General features: G+C 34.6%; 1 protein-coding gene across 2 annotated transcripts in view; it reads left to right on the forward strand.

The window, feature by feature from the left end:
* Positions 1–354: 354 nt before the first annotated feature.
* The window catches only part of LOC136851336 (Fanconi anemia core complex-associated protein 24-like), a 746,385-nt gene continuing 738,296 nt past the window's right edge, over positions 355–8,443 (forward strand). For both annotated transcript variants that reach the window (XM_067125377.1, XM_067125376.1), the window contains exon 1: positions 355–601. The gene's annotated coding sequence lies outside the window, so the exon portion shown is untranslated. The remainder of the gene's footprint in view (positions 602–8,443) is intronic.

Below are 8,443 nucleotides of genomic sequence, written 5' to 3' on the forward strand. Positions count from 1 at the left end.
TCGTACTTTTTTTTATTGACTTCAATCAATGGTTTATCATTTGTAAATCGGTAAGACTGAAAAGTAATGTTTTTTCTGGTATTTTCTTCGTAGAATCACTTGCGTATCTAATTTGCCGTTTTATTGCCGTTAGTATGTGTAATTGAAGAAAAAATTGCTATTATTACGTAATTGCACATGAAATTTGATTTGTTATGAATATGCGAATCTGTGATATCTTAGAGGATTTACGATTTTGTTACTGAGAATTTATCCAGTTTTTGTGTTTGAATATAGCCTACTGTTGTTACGATTTCATTACTTATTGTAACATTTACGGCGTTTTATTTATTTATTTATGTTTGTGCGATTTAGGATTTACGATTTTGTTAATGGGAGCCTAACTGATTTTGGTGTTATATGTGAATATATAGTTGTCAGATTCTCGTTATTTAAAATTATATTTATTTATTTAAAATAATCCATGTTTACGTGAACTGTAAAGTGCAGTAAGGTATTGTAACAACTCGACGCGCCGCGAAACATCTGAGGTCTAAAGAATTCTTTAGACCTAGTTCCAAGCAACGCAGAGGAAGGGTGAGTCCCGGTGGGCTACTTATCGGTGAGTACCAGAAAGCCGCAAAAGTTTAGTTTGGATAAAGGACTGTTTACTATAGTAGGCAGTTTACTCTCAATAACTTTGGACGCAGTTTCGAAAGTAAAACTGAGGCAATAGGCCTATGGCTGGCTGGCACGTATCACAATATAAGGGTAGTTTGCTTATTTTGTCATTCGTTCTTGATTTGGCTTGCTTCTTTTGCTTTTTGCTCTGAATTTGGAATAATTTAAATATAGTTGTAGAATTTAGGCATCCAGGTTTCTTTTGCAATTGGATATGTAATTGGCCAAGAATGCTGTTCATCAAATTAGTCTCGCTTATTTCGGTTATCGTTTGCCCGTAATGGATTCCATTACAGGTATGAGAAGTTGAGCTTGTAGTGTTTCTTTTTTATTACTATACATAAAAATGTAGACCGATTAGAGACACTTTAATATTGCTGTTTGGAATTTGTCAAGCTATAAGTTCATAGAGAAGGAATCACGGCTGAGAGGGCTTGCATTGATGATAATCCTTTTCTCATAGTCACTTGAACAGTTATGAGGGTCAGACGGGTTATATATATTTGTATAAATGTAGGTGAATGGTAGGAAATGTTGATATTCCAATTTGAATTTGGTATAGGTTATGATTCATATGGAAATTTCAGGTAATTTGTGGATAACTGTCTTGTTACAATGCTATTCAGGTTTCAATGATATATTATAACTTTTTATAGGTTTATGTTATTGAATTTACGTTTATTTAATGTACGGTTTTTTTTTTTTTTTATTGCATGTCAGTGAAAGTGATTTTTTTATTGACGCTATCGTTTTTTTCAAGTGAGGCGTTTATTGCATGCAACGATCAATTTTTTTAGTTGTGCTGATCTCGTATTATTATTAATTATAAGTCTAATTGTGCAGGTATCGGTTTATTGCATATGAAAATTTATTTATCCGATTAATAGATATTTTTTATATGATGCCATTCTATTATTTTGCATACTGTACACCGCAGAAAACATTAACGGCCTATATGCATTTTAGGTTCAAATAGTTTTCAATGATGATTTTTGCTAAGTGTGATAATAGTATACGTAGATTCGTGTATTTGTTAAAAACAAAAAGAACCGTTAGAAATGAGGTCTTTTTTTCAGCATCACTGGGGAAAACCAAGATCATGAGACCGCATTTTGAATGCTTAGGTTCATAGGGCTCACTTAGGAAACGTACGTGGATAGAACATTTTCCATTTTAAATGCCTTTTTACAACATTTTATGCATCGATATACTCAATATTTCCATAAATAAAGCCTGGCTTTGTTACCAGGAAACTTTCTAATGTTTTCCCGCCAGAATTTCAAAGAGCTACTGCAGCATTACCCTCAACGCCATGTTCCCCGTAGGGGAGTAGTGCCGTCAGTGCACCTCACACGGTGCACCGTAGGCATTACTAAAGGTTCTTTGCAGCGTCCCTTCGGCCCCTAGCTGTAATCCCTTTTATTCGTTTTTGCTGTACCTCCATTCATACTTTCTTCCATCTTGCTATCCACCCTCTGAACAGTTGTTTCATGGTGCAACTGTGAGGTTTTCCGTCTGTTACACCTTTCAAACCTCCTTTGCATTCAGTGTTCTTTTTAGCGCTGAATGACCTCATAGGTTCCTAGCGCTTGGCCTTTGGCCTAAATTCTGTATTCCATTCCATTCCATTCCATTCCATCAACGCCATGTTACCATAGGTCTAACTTTATTCATAAAGACGCGATTTTCGGACCGCATAATTACTTTCAGTAATTTTTTTATTTTTTTTACACCATTGACGACATGACTTTTATCAGTTAAAATGTTATTAAGAAAAAGACTTGAATGAAACATGTACGTTAGGCATTGGTAATATGAACTGGATATATACTTATAAATAGAAACCAATCTATGAAATAACTCAAGTCTTTTGGCTTATTTACAATAGTTTCATACATTTTAAAGGATGTTTACGTAATATACATTGCCTATTTTAAAAACAAGAAATTTTAGATCAGTTGAGTGCAGACTGCCACATTGGGAGAAAAGCGATTGCAGTTCAGTTTCAGCCGAAGGTGTGACAGTGGATCCGAATGCCGAGTTACTGTAGATCATTTCTCGCTGCCTGTCTCCTCTGATTGTTCGTATTCGTTCAAGAGTATTTCTTACTGGTACTTAAATTTTATATCATGGTAGCCCCGGTGTATCTGTAGTAACTCAAAAGGACATATATTATCAAAGCCATTTTGCATGTTTTGCATAATCCAGTGTCTTACATATAGAAAATGCATTGGTAGGAATTCAAAGTGTATTTGCGTAAATTTGAATAAGATGGAATCAAGCCAATCCGTAGCCGATGTCATCAGCAGTGTTGTCATGACAAAAAGCTTACGGAAGGCAGTACTTCGATTACAGATGAGCTGACACAGAGTATGCGTGCAGCTAAATTAGATTCCTACGTGCCATCCATGTTTAGATTTACTTTTGATAAACACATCGGCTTATCTCTTCGTCAGAATACCGCAAGGTATTAGTGTATTGAGAAAGGCTTTCAAGATTTTGGGGGGACCTGTGTATCCTTATTAAAAATGTTCATCCTTTTAATCTGCGATGATCTGAACATTGTCCCACGTTGTATTTGGTTTTCAGCTATACTTGTTTTGGATTATTGGATAAGAAGTTGAGTTCAGTAAAGTTCCTGATTCCAGATTTTAGTATTAGACTTGAGTTCTATTAAGTTTTTGGTTCTAGACATGAGCCCTTCATAATTGCATTGTTTTACTGATATCTTTTTCGTTTTTCTTTGCAATTTCTCCAGTTTAGTTTAGTTTTTACTTCTGGTTTCGTTTTCTGTGGGACCTCTTTAATTATTGGAACGTTTAGGCTTATACCATTATGCTTTTCCAACTTAGGTTGCAAGTTGGCTAATAATAATAATTGCAATCCAAGTTCAGACATATGGACAATAGCTCTCACAGTCTCTGTTGTAATAATGTGATATTAATAATCGCCTAATAGCGGCTGTCTTTCCACTCCTTCCCCGGGGTTAGGTTAGTCATTGTAGATGCGTTATTCAAGGTTCTTAGTAGTTGTCCCCTCGGCCCCTAGCTGCAAAACTCCCCTTTCATTCCTTTACTGGGTACTCCATTCATATTCTCTTCCATCTTTGCTATCCACCTCTCCTAACAATTGTTTCATATGCAACTGCCAGGTTTTCCTCCTCGCAAGCACCTTTCAAACCTTTCTACTCTCAATTTCACTTTCAACGCTGAACACCCCAGGGTCCTGTGCGCCAGGCCTCACCCAAATACCATGTCTCTTCTAGGTCCATAACAGTGGTCTGCGTGTTTGTATGTATGGCCGTTACACCAATTTAGAGCGTTAAAGTAAGTAAGAATAAGTCGAGTAAGGAATGCCTATAAATTCATAAAATTTAAAACATTTGCTGCTCAAAATAATACACTTTCTTTTGGGAAAGTCCAGAGTTAAAATAATAATTTCTTTCTTTTCAAATGGAGAGGAAAATATCATACTTTCTTTGGGAAAACTGTAAAATTTAAACTTCTTTGGAAAGTCGAGAGGTAAAATAATACACTTTCTTTTAGAAAGTCCAGAGTTGAAATAATACACTTTTTTTGGGTTGACTCAGAGTTAAAAATAATACACTTTCTTTTGGGAAAGTCCATAGTTAAAATAATACACTTTCTTTTGGGAAAGTCCAGAGTTAAAATAATACACTTTCTTTTGGGAAAGTTCAGAGTTGAAATAATACACTCTCTTTTGGGAAAGTCCAGAGTTAAAATAATACACTTTATTTTGGGAAAGTCCAGAGGTAAAATAATACACTTTCTTTTGGGAAAGTCCAGAGTTAAAATAATACACTTTATTTTGGGAAACTCCCAAAGAATACACTTTCTTTAAAAGTCCATACTTAAATACTTTTCTTCTGGGAAGTTTTATAGTTACGTAAAAGGATTCAGCAGAGAGACCTTTTTTTAATGAATATTTCGAACCTAACGAGGGCAATTAATGACTAGTGAAGCTTGCACTTGTACCTCATTAAGATATCCAACATATATGAATTACCGGTGATGAAATAACCTTCGTTTGCGTAATGAAAAGTAACTTCATTTTATGAGTCGCCCTCGTTCGTTATGAAGCTCATCACGTGTCTCTGAGTTGAAAGTTATCGACGGTACTCGTATATATAGGCCTAGCTATTTGATGAGTGTTTTTGATTTAACGAGGCGAAACAAGATTCGGAAAGTGTGGATTCTGGTTAGAGGAAATATTAATTTGGTGTCATTTTGTATTATTGTTTAATTAATGAGATTGTGATCGTTGGTGAGCAACTTTGCAATTAGCCTAAGCGAAAAGTTATTTTCGGTTATGGCAGTATTCATACCTTGTCAGTGTATTTTTATCGAAAAGAATGCGTTCAAACGCCCGTGCACGTAATCTGATTACACATACATTGACGCTGGTATTAGGTATAGTATACACATTTTGATACAAACACTCATTACTTTACTTACTATCACTGCTTGACTTTCATGTGTAAGTAGTTACTCAAACCAAAATGTTGAAATGATCAAAAGCTTCATTTCGTGTGTAGTTGGCTTTCTAAGGCGTACGGCTTCTGTAGACTTACTGTAGCCCAGGTTCCTTCTCCACCCACTCCACCAAAGGCAGATTTGTGGACCCAAGGAATTTTGCCTATAAAACTGGAGCCCCTTGGGGTAGTGAGTGTCAGTGATCTCATGCGTGCGCTGTAGGCACTACTTTGGCCCTTTTTTGCAAAGGGTTCCCTCTGCCCCTAGCTGCAATCCTTCATTCCTTTTACTGTACCTGTCCATATGCTCTTTTCTTCCAACTTACTTTCCACTTTATAACAATATTGCTCATAGTGCAACTGATAGGTTTTCTCCTGTTACACCTTAAAACCTTTTATTCTCAATGTTCTTCAACGCTGGAATGACCCATAGGTCCCAGCGTTTGGCTTTTGACATAAGTCTTATATCCCATTCCATTCCTATATGCTCGAGTAACTCGGCTGCATTTAAAAACCTAGTACCACTGCAGTTTGTGGGAAAACTTTTCAAAAAACTTTTTACCTTTTTACCTAACACTGTTTGGTTTAAGGGAAACACCCTGTTGCTGCAATAGGAAGCAATAATTTTTCCGGCAGATTCAAACTTCCAAATATTTAAATGTTTCAAACTTCTGCTTAACATGACCCGGCCATCAGACGAAGCTGGTAGTCGTATAGAGACGGGGCCCGGGGGGACGGTGTTGCGGACTCGAGCCGTTCTTGGAGCTAATGAACCAGTGTATGAAGGTATGAAGAGGCCGTTCATATCAGATATTGCTCGACAGAGCTAATATTAGCGTGTGGAAAGTCGTTCATTTTTGGCTTGTACGCGGATATTGCAAATAAAGGCAGCGACCAAGACCAACTAAATATGATTCGCAGATCGGAAGGAAGTTTCTTATTTGGTTCGTAAGATATGATAACGGTTGGCGCTCATGTTCACTTATTTGGATTGATAAAGACGTACGAAATACTATAACTTTGATAATGAAAATGGCTACAACTTGATGGCACATATATATATATATATTATATATATATATATATATATATATATATATATATATATATATATATATATATATATAATGTGTGTATATGTGTGTGTGTGTGTATGTGTGTATGTATACATGTATGTATGTATATATGTATTTATGCAGATATATAATTATATATATAACAAAGAAGAAGATATATATATATATATATATATATATATATATATATATATATATACATATACATGGCGTCTTTATTAACCCTAACGAACTGTGGTACATATTTACAGTTGGGTGAACTGGCAGTCAGTAACCGGAATTGAACCGAAGGCAGGAAACGTGAGCCTGGAGCTGCACCACCGCTGACAGTTTCCAGTCCTCATTTTTTTTTTTTTTTTTAAGCTCCGAGTAGCTTCCTGTCTCGTTTTATGTGCTTAAATGTTCAGTACTCGTTATCATTGAACCTATAGTGTTTTTTTAATTCTTTGAAATTCTCTTGGTACATCCGTTAAGAAGTCCGCGGATAATTTCTATGAGGATAATGGTGAGAATAATCAATTAAATTTATATAGAAGTGTAATAATACAATAATAAGAATGGTGTATGAGACGAGAAAAAAGCTGTACTTTTATTAGTTAGAAAGTAAAATATGTGTTAGAGAGAGGGGGTAGGGTGTTTGGGGTGGCGGTGTGGGGATTGTTCTACTTGACAAAGATATAAAATTTCGGGGTTTTCTCTTTCTGTTGTGGTTGTGACAGGCACTTTAACGAACCATTAAACAAGGAACTTTATAGTCGGCACTCTCCGAGTATTTACGTTTGGATAATCTGTAATGAAATCTTTTTGTTAACATTACCAGGTCGGCAGAATTTACTTGTAAACCCAGAGGACCTTTCTACGAGGTGATTACATTGTAATGTTGACAAAAATAATATCAATTTATATACATATATAATTTATATATGTATTATATGTACAGTATATATATTATAAATATATATATACTGTATATATAAATGAGGACTATACAGGTTTTGTTTTACAGTCTCAGTTTACGTAAACCTTTTATTTGTGTCTTCAGTACTCACAGTTAGGAAAGTGAATTTTACCACGAATAAACAAAATTGGAGTCGAGAAATCGAACTATACGTCTCTTCTTTTGTATAGTGGATGTTAACTACACTAGTGTGAGTTCAGTGTGCCTGTGTGTGTGTGAGAGAGAGAGAGAGAGAGAGAGAGAAAGGAGAGGGAGAGAGAGAGAGAGAGAAAAAAGGTGGGGGGGAGAGCTTATATGGAAATGCTTGAGGCTACAGCAGAGGCACGCTGCACTGGTTTCTGAGCACAAGGAAAAAAGTTTTTGTCGTGATGCATTGTATTCAAAACAGTTTAAGGGCTGAAACTTCTGTCATTCAATTTCCAGTTGCATTAACATGCAGGTATATCTAGGGAGAAATATGTATATATATATATATATATATATATATATATATATATACATGTATATAATGTGTACATACAATGTACATATGTGCATATATAGGCATACACACACACATTATATATATATATATATATATATATATATTAAAGTATATATATTATATATATATATATATATATATATATATATATATATACATAGGTAATGTATATATATATACATAGGTATGTATGTATGTATGTAAGTAAATCCACACTTCATACCAATGCATTCCCACCTTTGGCTTCCTTAGATAACACGGGTTCTGTTCCAGTGTATGTGTGTTTTTTTTTTACATTCCCTGCTGGGTCTTGTTGCTTCACCTGTTTTGTGTTCCACCTTTTTTCTCAAATTACCCTTATATTTATTTATATATGTGTATATATATATATTATATATTATATATATATATATATATATATATATATATATATATATATATATATATATATATATATATATATATATATTATTAGTTATTATATATGTTATATATATATATATATACAGAAAAACAAGTATGACAGAGGAATAAATAATGGGGATATAAGTTGTGAAATGACCCGGCATCAAACACCAATCAGCGGGAATTGATAAAGAAGAAAAAAACTTAAAAAAAAGGACTATATACCGTTACAAGGAAACTAGACAAAAAAAAAACAAATACTATCACAAGCTTTATAAGCTGGAACTTAATACCTCGCTTCTGGAGCAAGAAGAATATCGAAGAAGATCGTGGAAGATGGTGTAATGGGATAACCTTTGAGGATCCCA

Source organism: Macrobrachium rosenbergii, chromosome 23, assembly GCF_040412425.1.
Source record: "Macrobrachium rosenbergii isolate ZJJX-2024 chromosome 23, ASM4041242v1, whole genome shotgun sequence".
NCBI lineage: Eukaryota > Metazoa > Arthropoda > Malacostraca > Decapoda > Palaemonidae > Macrobrachium > Macrobrachium rosenbergii.